The sequence below is a fragment of the Astatotilapia calliptera genome, chromosome 2 (assembly GCF_964374335.1).
Source record: "Astatotilapia calliptera chromosome 2, fAstCal68.1, whole genome shotgun sequence".
Classification (NCBI taxonomy): Eukaryota; Metazoa; Chordata; class Actinopteri; order Cichliformes; family Cichlidae; genus Astatotilapia; species Astatotilapia calliptera.
In genome coordinates this window covers 11,681,596-11,694,388 of record NC_137423.1, presented here as the reverse complement: position 1 = coordinate 11,694,388, position 12,793 = coordinate 11,681,596, and the positions used below count along the sequence as shown (strand labels likewise).

The following is a 12,793-nucleotide window of genomic DNA, read 5'->3' as shown; positions in this document are numbered from 1 at the left end:
CCATTCTTGTATTTTGCTCGTTTGTGTTGTTGTGTTTGCACATCTCTGTTGCTTGTGGGGCTCGCACACAAGAATTTCACTCGCATGTGCTGTGCCAGTGTGCCTGCACATGTGATGTGACAATAAAAAAGTGATTTGATTTGATTTGACTAAAGGAAGAGAGCTGTGGTGAACTGCTAAGTGACTGGTCTGTATATGGAGGAGGTCAGGGTGGATGGACAGGCTGTCAAAACATGATGTTTTCTCGACGCATCCATCCGCTCACACCTGCTCCCTTCAGGGATTTGTGACTTTGTGATGTCACGTGACTTCCTGCTGTGGTCATAGTGATACTGATGGTAGCCAAGGATTGAGTCAAACATGACAGAGGAACAAAGGTGTTAGTGAGACCTGTCGTGATGTATGGTTTGGACACGTTTGCCGACACATTTGTCAATCAGTCCGTCCACTCTGACCTGTTTCTGCATCGTTAAAGCCGATGTTTCCTGCGTCTGTTTTAACTAAGCAGAAATATTTGTCTCAGTCCCACCAAAGTCAAATATCTTTTTTCCTATGAACCATCCTGAATGTCACTTTCAAAACCAGGAGATATATTTTTAACGTTTTCGTGTGGAGACAATCTATTAAAAAAATAAACACAGCAGGAGAGCGGTAAAATCAAAGGAGGGAATCACTTTCTCCCAGGCAATTTACAAGCCCCCTCTCTTCTCAATGCAAAGTGCCCAACCTCAATATATGAACACTATACATTTGAATGTACACAGGAAAAAAAGGCTATCATTTGAAATGCAGTACACTAATAATTCAGAGTGTCTCCTAAGGCTGGGAGACTAATTCCAGGTTCACAGTCTATCAATTCTCAACAAAAGAGCTACTAGTCTTACAAACACAGACTTGCATGTCCACATGTCCTTGAATAATAAAAACATCAATATTCAATACTTCCATTACTACCTGCAGAGGCAAGATCTGAGCCTCAGATGCAGCAGAGACATCCTGCGAGGATGAGAGAACATTTTTATTGAAGCCAATATTGGCAGCAGATGCTGCATATTTGATTCATAAATCCAAACAAAAGGAAACTACCAGAATCAAAGAGTTAGATTTACTATAAATAGTCAATAATTGAGTCAATAATTAAAGGGCGATACTACATTGTACCACATGCAGGAAGAGTCGTGTCCTTCATGTCTTCCTATTAAATATGCAGGAGAAGGCTTCGTGAAGTTCACTTTCGATCATTTTTGCCTGTATGAGCTGGAGTGTACTTGAGACACATATGCATATATGTTCAAGGAGTATGACACACATCCAAAAGTATGTGGAGAAAAACATCCATGTGTGAAAGCCAAACGTGACTGTAACCAATCAGAGTGGTTTCTTTTTGCAGACCTTCCTGGTGAATGTTACGTTTGCTTTAAAGTCAGAATATGACTGTTACAAAGATGATGCGTCACATTGTATTGACTTTAAACAATATTTTCTTATCCGTTTCCACTACAGTTTAACTTCTGATGAAAGTTATTGCTAATAAACACGTTGTAATGGTTGTAACCATATCCATAATAGCTAGCAGACCTCATCTGCTTGGACCTCTTGTCCTCCCCCCAGTTCTTCCTGGTGTACACCGAGTTGTTCCTAAGCCATCTGAGAGATATAATCTCTCCAGCATGCCCCTGGCTGTGCCCTGGGGCCTCCTCCCAGTGGGATATGCCCAGTACACCTTACCCAAGAGGCATCCTTGTCAGATGGCCCCAACAGCAACTGAGGAGTAGCGATTCTCCTCCAAACTCCAGCTCCCCACCCTCTCTCTGCTCAGCGTTCAGCCACCCTTTCAAGGAAGCTTATTTCAGGTTTTTTTTTGTGCGTTTGTGTGTTATGTAAACTCCAACATGACATAAATCTAGACACCAGACCAACCACAGCGATGCTGGGTCACGAGGGCTGGCTGCCAGGTTCTCCGGTTCACCACAGGAGTATCAGAACAGATGGAGGCTCAGGCTCTGTGCAGGCCACTCAGTGTGTTTGGCATGCCTAAATCTCACAGCTACTAGTTTTTTGACTACAGAAGTTCTGATTTGCCATCAGTGTATACAGCACAGAGGTCTTGGGTTAAAACCTGCCACCCAGGTGAGGCCTTCCTCTGTGGAAAAGCTAAATTGATCAGAGGTGTGTGGATAGTTGTTGGTCTTCATGTTTTAGCTCTGTGACAGTTTATTTTCCAGGGTATTGCATACATTTTGCACTATGTCAGCAGCCCTGCCATGATCCTAATTTGGAAAAATTGGTTAAGAAAGTGGCTAGATAGATCAAGGTGTGCTGATGCTTAAAAGAAGTGAGAGCACTCACTGCATACAAATCAATTTGATCAATGATAATATTTATTTAGATTAGTAACAGAGAGAGCGTGTGCTGATTGATTGGTTCAGGTGTCAATAGTAATAGTTGAAATGACATTTAAAGAACAGCGAGTAACTGATTGGCTTAGAAAAGGAGATAATTGGAAAAAGTGCAATTCCCCGAGGACAAACAAAGGTTAAATGTTACAGAAAATCTCTCAGATTTAATTTTCGCTAAAGCTTCATCTATGGATTGTTGATAATGTTGATGACAGTTTAGAGCTGAAACGCTTCTTCTTAAATCAAACAAGTCAATCACAGTTTCCCTTTTTATTTCTGAGCATGCAGTGCTCCATTGTGTAGCTGGAAACTGATCTCACTGCAGGGATTCACCCAAATGTCCTGACCTGACTTGCACCTTTTATGCTTTCAAATACAAACACAATTATACAACACCAGCATAATGTCAAGGAGAAAACAATACACACCTTAAGCTAGGCTTCATACCCCCCTCACTTCTACTCTCCGTAGTGTGTCCACAGTCTCACCAAGCCAAACAGAAGACTTCCCCAAAGTATGAAACCTTACCAAAACCAGGAATGGAAAGAAATCCATTTCACTTCTGACTCCACGCTGTCACTGAACAAGAATATTTTGAGGTATGTACAGGTGTCTGGCACAGAGACAAATTAATTAGACTGTGCCCTACAGTCCCAGGTCATGACAGATCAAAGAAAGAAACTTTATTTCATAATTTAGTTTCCAGGTTGGGTCACGTGAGTATTGCTTCACATTGTTGGGTTGCATATGAATGTTTTCTTTGTTTATTTCTTCATTTTTCTTTCTGGTTCTGAAATCATTTCTTCTAAGGTGTGTTTGAAGTGTGCTGCAGAGGTTCCGATCTGATCTTACAAACTTTAAAGACAAAGTTACTTCACCAAGTTAATCTTATTCATCTCTAACATTATATTTTATGTTTTATGTGTGTTTTACGTTGTTTTGCATTTGTTCTGCTGCAGATGCATGGAGGTTAGTGATGGGAGATCGCTGTCAATGGCTCATATCTGCAGAGACCTCATATGTGTAACAGGACACTAAGATTCCAAACTACAGTTGGTAAAATGTGGAGTTAAAGAAACTGTTTACAGAAACATTTTTCTGTAGTTTTATATATGTTCATTTTGCTTAGTGTACTGATTCTTGCAAATTTGTCTTTTTTGACCTCAAAGTGACATCACTGCCTCCTGAGTGGTCACTAATTTCCCCTCTTTATTTGTTGATGCATTACATGGTTAAAGCTTCATTCTTGACAACTTTGCTCTATAAAATAGTAATCTTCATTTTTTTAAATACATACAGACCCCAACATAAACAAAGAGCAGGGAAAGCAACATGCCTCAACAATGTCTCTCCAAAATGGTAAAAATAAAATGCGTTTTTAGCTACGTGTTTCCCTGTTTCTAAATATGGCTGCAGAGTTTTGAGGCTTTTTTTCCACTCTGAAAGTTTTGACTTTATAATTTTAGAAATTTACAGCTTCAATCTCAGAGACTTTTTCCAGCAAATTTATATTGTTATTATTGAAATTTCTTCCTTTCCTTTAGATTTTCTTTTCCTTTGCGTCGTTTTTTTTTCATCTTTTTTTTCTTACATACTGAAAAACGCTCCAAACCAAAACATACAACCATATATTTTTGACACTGTGTGCTAAATTGTGAAATAATTTTATAAGCTATCCCACGTAGTGCACAGTGTACATACTGTATTGTGAATATGGTACACTCCACAGTATACTAAAGTATGCAGGGTTGTCTATTAATTAGCAGTTCAGTGGTGGCTCACCGCTGAAGCAAAGTTTCCTCCTGCTGAAAGGTTTTAATAACGCCGTTGAGCTTTAATTTCACCAAACTTGATTCTTGAGTCTGTTTTTTATCTAACTGCTGCCTCCTGAGTTTCATTATTCTTTCATCAATCTCGGGGGGGAGGAGGTGGGTGTATTGGTAGGGTTGGTAATCATAAACCATGTCAGGATAAATACACGAGTGCATTCACTTTGCAAATGAGGCGACTCTCACTCACTCTGTGCTAATGTTTGCTCGGCCCGGCTGATTGATGACACGCTGATCTGCAGACTCTCATCAGCCTGAATATGAGGAGCTTCACATTCTGACCACAGCGAGTAAAGTAAATAAAGCAGAGCCGAGCTGTCACTTCTGCTCTGATAGCATCGTTCAATATGTTGGAGGTGGGGAAAGAGAAGGAGTAAATTTCAGCTCATTTCAGCTCCACTTTCCAGATGAAAAAGTACCAACATAAGTGAACAAGCAAGTGTAAAGGAAAGATAATTCTATTACAGAGACTGCCCCACTATCGCAGTACAGTGCAATGTTACTCTATATATAGTTTGTATTTTCAGCTCATGTACAGCGATGTTAGTATAAATACAACGGGAGCTTACTACAGTGCACACTACATCTGGGCTTCCTGGTGCTGGCTGTTAAATTACATGAGTGGTTGTGTCTGTTGAACCAGTGCCCTGTGCTGTTTTTATAGGTGGGCTACCCTTGGCCTAAACCCAAAGACTGTATATAAAAGATGAAGATTCTGGATCCTTTATATCTGTCAGCAGTGGGCGACTTCCACAGCAGCAGAGAGACTTCTGCTCTTTGGGGACAGGGGTGATACGGCCAATCACATTGCTGCACATTGCGCATGCTCACAGTAAAGATCAACAAAAACAGTTTCAGCTGTGCGGTGGCACACATATCAACTCTTTATTGAAGTAAAAGCGTTGTGATGGCATGCCACACATGGTAAGCTCCACACCTCATCACCCGTTGATTCACTTTAGTTTAATTTACAGTCACTACTTTAAAATATTCTATTTATTGTTCAATATCGTTTCTTTATTAAATGTATTCATTTTTCCATCACACCTTCCAATGTTTATATGGCGTGCACACATATTAACCTTGCAAGGTCAAAGTTCTGTTTTATGTTATATTAATACATCTTTGTTTGAGTTACCTGGGGGTTGGTGTCCTCCTGTCTGGCAAAAGGTGTGGCTAGTGATGGGACGTTCTGTATCGAGGCTTCGGAGCGTGTGTCGAGTAATGGAGGGGGCGTTTCCGCGAAGCGCGTATCGAGGCTTGCTTCATTTATGGGAGGAGCTGAAAATGATGACGTCCGAAGCCTCGCTGCCCGGCTGTACCACGTGACTGGTTCATGAAGCGGTTCGAACTTTGCCGCAAATAATCATTTTCCATACTGCCAGCATAAATATACACAGTATACTGCCATCACTACAATATACATGTTTTACACACTCCTTTTGTTGTTGACATTTACAGGCTGTGTGCAAAATGCCACACTCTTCAAATTCATGCCAGCTAATTATTTTTACGTCCAGTAGGTGTCCTGCTAGAGCAAATGAAGCTTCATGAAGCTTCGCGTTGGGGTGAACCAATTGGATGAAAAGCTCCAGTGCTTCATGGGGCTTCATCTGCCCATCACTAGGTGTGGCAAAGGGCTGGGAGACCTGAAGTACTACTGACAGCCTAATTGGATTGCACCACATGCTTCATTGCCTGGGGGGTGTTTCATGTTTGTTTAAATGTTTTGTATTAGTTGGTAATATGGCAGCCATCTTGTTTTCCCCCGTGTGTGTCATTTGGTTTAGCTAAACCAGTATTTAAGTCCCCTGTGTGTCATTTCAGCAGGTCAGTTTGTCATATGTTTGTTTGAGGTTCTGTTAATTATTCTCTTGAGTTTAGTCTAGTGAGTTGACCTCTTTTATTGGTCTGCCTGTTTAAGTTTTGGCTTTGTTAAATATGTTTTCATATTTTTGGGTCAATAAAACTAGTGATGGGCAGATGAAGCCCCATGAAGTAGTGATGGGCAGATGAAGCCCCATGAAGCACTGGAGCTTTTCATCCAATTGGTTCACCCCAACGCGAAGCTTCATGAAGCTTCATTTGCTCTAGCAGGACACCTACTGGACGTAAAAATAATAGCTGGCATGAATTTGAAGAGTGTGGCATTTTGCACACAGCCTGTAAATGTCAACAACAAAAGGAGTGTGTAAAACATGTATATTGTAGTGATGGCAGTATACTGTGTATATTTATGCTGGCAGTATGGAAAATGATTATTTGCGGCAAAGTTCGAACCGCTTCATGAACCAGTCACGTGGTACAGCCGGGCAGCGAGGCTTCGGACGTCATCATTTTCAGCTCCTCCCATAAATGAAGCAAGCCTCGATACGCGCTTCGCGGAAACGCCCCCTCCATTACTCGACACACGCTCCGAAGCCTCGATACAGAACGTCCCATCACTACCATGAAGCACTGAAGCTTTTCATCCAATTGGTTCACCCCAACGCGAAGCTTCATGAAGCTTCATTTGCTCTAGCAGGACACCTACTGGACGTAAAAATAATAGCTGGCATGAATTTGAAGAGTGTGGCATTTTGCACACAGCCTGTAAATGTCAACAACAAAAGGAGTGTGTAAAACATGTATATTGTAGTGATGGCAGTATACTGTGTATATTTATACTGGCAGTATGGAAAATGATTATTTGGAAATGCTTGAAATGGAAATGATCATTTACTGTGAGGTGAGGTGTGGTTGGGGTGTGGACAGTAGTTGTGCTTTTGTAACGTTGAGGTATGGACAGCTACACACTGAGGCTTTGAGCCTCAGTCCTGCCTGTTCACATTTTATTCTGTAAAAACTAAATTTTCACTGCTTTTACGTCCTTTTTAGTGGGGAGAACATAGCTGGGATTTAATGATTTAACAAATCTTTTGAATCCTTTGTCCTCCACAATGCTAAATGGCTGGGAGTCCTCAATCACCATGCTGACCAGGTCTTCATCTATTTGAGATTGTTCTCCTGAGGAAAGACAATAAAGATAAAGCACAAATATAAATATCACACACGTAACTTATAACAGTTGTATAATATTGTTATATCATTTAGTAACATTACTGCATGCTATATTATCATTGCATTTGATGGCTCACCTGGTCTTGCTCCACAATCGGTGTCCCCCTTATTCTCATGCAAAGCTCTGTAGTGCCTAAGCATGGATGAGGTGTTGTTGTTATATCCCAGCTCCCTGGCACATAGCAAACACTTCACCTTGTACAAAAGTCAAGACAGCTCAACATAAATTGTATTGCACCATCAGTATCATGACAATACATCTTCTGTAGAAATTTACATACCTTGTTGGGAGGAATAAAATCAAAATGTTCCCACACAGGGGAGGACATCCTCCTCTTCTTAGCTGGCTCCATTCTCTCCTGACTTTCTCTCCTCACTCTCATAAACCTCCAAACGGTCTCCAAACTCTCTCTAACCGCAACTCTCCATCAAACACCCACATTTTGAATGAAGTCTGAGGGTTTATATCGCTGTCATATCTCGCGGCAAAGTTCGAACCACTTGATGAACCAGTCACGTGGTACAGCCGGGCAGCGAGGCTTCGGACGTCATCATTTTCAGCTCCTCCCATAAATGAAGCAAGCCTCGATACGCGCTTCGCGGAAACGCCCCCTCCATTACTCGACACACGCTCCGAAGCCTCGATACAGAACGTCCCATCACTAAATAAAACCCCTTTTTTGAATTAAAACCACCTGTATCCTTTATGCTTTACTGCTTGGTCCCTGACAAGTGTAAATGGGCTGATTCTTATGTAGTGCTTTTCTACTCTACTTGAGGACTCAAAGCACTTTGTACAACATGTCTCATTCACACACAGTGATGTGCAGATGAATGTATCAGGAGCAAAGGTAAGGCATCCAAATACGGAATATCAGTGGCACCTGTTATCCCTGAGCACATCCACAGGGGAAAAATCTCCACATTACATTCTCCTTCGCTCACATTTGGGCTTCACTTTTCCTCATGTCTAGCATGAAGTAATCCACTCAGTGAGAAAATGGATATTTTGTGGTAAGAATGTTTTTACCAAAGAAAAGAAGAGTAATCTTCCTTGGAGGCTCAGGCACACATCAATTTAATCAGGATTCCTGATCGTGCTTTGGCAAGATTCTTAGTTAAGTTTGTGGTGTGTTTGTGATGCATGTGTAGGAACTTGTCATCATAGAAACTGTCTGTGTGTGCTTGGAAGAAGAAAAAGAAACCCCTCAACCCTGATATAGCAAACACTAACATTACAGCTAAGTGGTGGATTTCTCCGTTTCAATGCAGCTAGCCAACGGCGAAGAATGAAACGTGAACAGTACATTCTCGGTTTGATCATACACTCATAGCTGCAGATAGGGGCAGTGCAAAAGTGTCTCTAGTTAGCTAACATAAACTAATGCTAACTAACTGTTAGCATTCTAATAATACAAGGTGGTACTACTTATACTCTAAAATCTTAAACCAGTTATTTCTTCAATCCAGCTTCACAAACAACATTAAATAAATGACAGTTCCATAATGGAAATTGGCCTTATTACATGTTGTCTCTTACGTCCACTTAAAGCTGCGGCCTCCAGTACAACTGGACTGATTTTTTTTTAATGATATGGTAACTTCTTTGCCAAGAGGTTGGGGATGCTCAGCATAAATGCGCTACTATTCCTTCCAATTTTGAACATATTGCTTTTAAAAAGAGTCAGCTGATGTGTAGGCCTGCTAACTTTGGTGGATTGGTCCCATTGGCTGCACCACGCTATCACTAATAGAGCCACTAAATTAAAATTTTTCATGCAGACTCAGTGTTTATATTTTAAAAGCATTTGGGGGCATTGAGGGCATCTATGTGACAAGAGCAGGAATATTAACTTTGCTTTTTCCTGAAGCGGGTGTATCCAATCAGAAATAGGCAGCCCAGCAGTGACAGTTTACTTACTCTGCCTTCGGCTGCTTTGGTCTTTTTTTTTTTCTAGATGTTGGTTCAAATGTGAACACTTTTTTTCCCTGTGCTTCAGGTTTTTCAGCTCGTCTCAGCCTGCAGGTGAGATGTCAGGCCTGCGCTCCTTTCATGGCACCATCAGCATTACATGAGATGTGTTTGGGAAGCGTGGGATTTTTCAGCCTTGCGTTTCTGTTTCACCTCCAGCCTGAACTACTGTGCACAAATTATTCATGTGGTGTCACGTCAAGGAGCTGCTGCAGCATCTGCCTGCGGGGACAGCCTCAGTGTGTGCGTGTGTATCATATATAGTAAACCAACTGGGGTATTGTCTGAGAATGTGTGTTATGTAAGGGTGTGTGTGTGTGTGTGTGTGTGTGTGTGTGTGTGTGTGTGTGTGTGTGTGTGTGTGTGTGTGTGTGTGTTGTAATTCCCACTCCAAATCAAAGTCTCTGACAGCTGCCTTAATGCCGGCTGCCTCTCAAGTGATGAAGGACCTGCTGCTTGTCGCCGCGGATACCTCCATCACCCTCCTCCTCCCCCCTCCCTGTTGACGGCGAATCAATCACTCCATCCGTTTGCCACTCTGTATCCCTGACACTGGCATGTATAATTAAAGTTTATTCCCCCGGACCTCCCAGCTCAGCCCATTCCTGCAGCTTCCCTGAACAGCCTGCCACTACCACAGAAGAAGATAAATATGAAATGGACATTCATATTTCACAAATCAGAGTGACAGAGGGAAACGGACTGCCATGTGGCCGATTTCTCAGAGGAGGCCTGCTGTTGCTCAGTTATCGCACAGATTCCTCCAAATGATCCTTTAGATATTAGGAGGAATGATGGGTAAGTGTTAAGATTGAATTTTTCATTTTACACTGAAAGCCTCTTCACAGTGTGAATATTGAGCTTTGTCTTCAAGTAAAAGCCAGAATGTCCAAGAAATGACCAAAAAGGGGCCTTTTTCCGGCCCCTCTCTCTCTCTCTCTCTCTCTCACACACACACACACACACACACACACACACACACACACACACACACACACACACACACACATACACACACACACACACACACACACACATATATATATGTGCTCCGATTACCACGGGGACCACTGTTACCTTCACCCTCCACATCCTCTCGAGCTCTTCTCTGAGCCCTTGGTATTTCTCCAGCTTCTCGTGTTCCTTCTCCCTGATATTGCTGTCATTCGGAACCGCTACATCGATCACTATGGCCATCTTCTTCTGTTTGTCTACCACCACTATGTCCGGTTGGTTAGCCACCACCATTTTGTCCGTCTGTATCTGGAAGTCCCACAGGATCTTAGCTCGGTCATTCTCCACCACCCTTGGGGGCATCTCCCATTTTGACCTCGGGACTTCCAGGTTATACTCGGCACAGATGTTCCTGTACACTATGCCGTCCACTTGGTTATGGCGTTCCATGTATGCCTTGCCTGCTAGCATCTTGCACCCTGCTGTTATGTGCTGGATTGTCTCTGGGGTATCTTTACACAGCCTGCACCTGGGATCTTGCCTGGTGTGATAGACCCCAGCCTCTATGATGTTGGGTATCAAAGAATCCATAGGTCCATCATCCTATTCATGTAGCCCCTTCCGCCGGGGTTACTTGCATAGTAGGGGGCAGTACCCTCCATGGAGAAGGAGGCTAGAGGGCAAGATCAAAGTAGCACGGAGGGAGGTTAACCAACTAACGGAGTTGCAGAAAGGTGCGACAAAGAAGGCCTTGGAAACTGCCAAGCAAAGACTCACAGCCTTGGCCAGCCGCTTGAGGAGGTACACCAGAGAGATAGAAGGCAGGAGAATAAACCAGCTGTTCTCCACAGAACCAGCAAAGGTGTACTCTCAGTGGCAAGGGAACAATATGAAAACAGCACCACCAAGGCTGGAGACGGAGCAATACTGGAAGAGCATATGGGAGAAGGACGCAACCCATAACGGCAATGCTCAGTGGCTAGTGGATCTGAGGGCAGACCACAGCGACCTCCCTGAACAGGGTCCAGTAACCATCACAGTGGCAGATATCCAAGAAAGGGTCTCCAGTATGAAGAGTTGGACAGCACCAGGGCCCGACATGGTTCACGCCTACTGGCTGAAGAAGCTGACTGCACTCCACGAGCGTCTGGCAGCACAAATGAACCAGCTGCTAGTTAACGAGAGACACCCGGAATGGCTAACCGAAGGTCGAACAGTTCTGATCCCCCGAGGACCCAAAGAAGGGACCGGTCCCATCCAATTACCGACCAATAACCTGCCTCAGTACTACATGGAAGCTCCTGTCAGGCATCATATCGAATAAGATGAACAGGCACATGGGTCAATACATGAAAGGGATTGGCAAGAATACCAAAACATCAGCTACTGGTAGACAGAACAGTCAGCCGAGACTGCAAGACCAGACTGACCAACCTGTGCACTGCCTGGATTGATTACAAGAAGGCCTATGACTCAATGCCCCACAGCTGGATACTGGAATGCTTAGAATTGTACAAGATCAACAGGACCCTAAGAGCCTTCGTCAGGACCTCAATGGGGATGTGGCGTACAACACTAGAGGCCAACTCCAAGCCCATAGCACAAGTCACCATCAAGTGCGGGATCTACCAAGGAGATGCTCTGTCCCCACTGCTGTTCTGCATAGGTCTGAACCCCCTCAGTGAGATCATTAACAAGACTGGCTACGGATACCGACTACGGAATGGAGCAGTTGTCAGCCACCTCCTGTACATGGATGACATCAAGCTGTATGCCAAGAGTGAACGAGACATCGATTCACTGATCCACACTACCAGGCTATACAGCAATGACATTTGAATTTGGTTCGGACTGCAGAAGTGTAGTCGAATGGTAACAAAGAGAGGGAAGGTAGTCAGAACTGAGGGGATTGAACTACCAGAAGGCAACATTGCAGACATAGAGGACAGTTACAAGTACCTGGGGATCGCGCAGGCAAATGGGAACCATGAAGAGGCCGCTAGAAAAGCTGCAACCACCAAGTACCTGCAGAGGGTCAGGCAAGTCCTGAGGAGTCAGCTGAACGGTAAGAACACGATCCGGGCCATCAACACCTATGCCCTGCCCGTGATCAGGTACCTTGCTGGGGTAATTGGCTGGCCAAAGGAGGAGATAGAAGCCACTGACATAAAGGCAAGAAAGCTCCTTACCATGCATGGAGGGTTTCACCCCAAGTCCAGCACCCTGAGGCTGTACGCTAAGCGGAAGGAAGGGGGCCTGGTGAGTGTCAGCACCACAGTCCAGGATGAGACAACGAACATCCAAGAATACATTGGGAAGATGGCCCCAACTGACCGAGTGCTCAGTGAATACCTCAGGCAGCAGAAACCCAAGAAAGAGGAGGGAGACGAGGAACCATCATGGAAGGACAGGCCCCTGCACGGTATGTACCACCGGCAGATAGAGGAGGTGGCTGATATCCAGAAATCCTACCAGTGGCTGGACAAAGCTGGACTGAAAGACAGCACAGAGGCACTAATCATGGCAGCACAAGAACAAGCTCTGAGTACAAGATCCATAGAGCCTGGGGTCTATCACAC

At 43.7% G+C, this 12,793-nt stretch overlaps 2 long non-coding RNA genes across 2 annotated transcripts in view; one reads left to right on the top strand and one right to left on the bottom strand.

Moving 5' to 3' along the window:
- Positions 1 to 5,408: 5,408 nt before the first annotated feature.
- The window catches only part of LOC145430392 (uncharacterized), a 161,652-nt gene continuing 154,267 nt past the window's right edge, over positions 5,409 to 12,793 (top strand). Inside the window, exon 1 of the long non-coding RNA XR_013910959.1 lies at positions 5,409 to 5,855. This is a non-coding gene — a long non-coding RNA (uncharacterized LOC145430392). The remainder of the gene's footprint in view (positions 5,856 to 12,793) is intronic.
- Positions 7,046 to 7,787, bottom strand: LOC145420470 (uncharacterized). The gene is made up of 3 exons (XR_013901791.1): positions 7,570 to 7,787; positions 7,366 to 7,483; positions 7,046 to 7,234 (listed from the first exon to the last, which is right to left on the bottom strand). It is a non-coding gene; the product is annotated as an uncharacterized LOC145420470 (long non-coding RNA).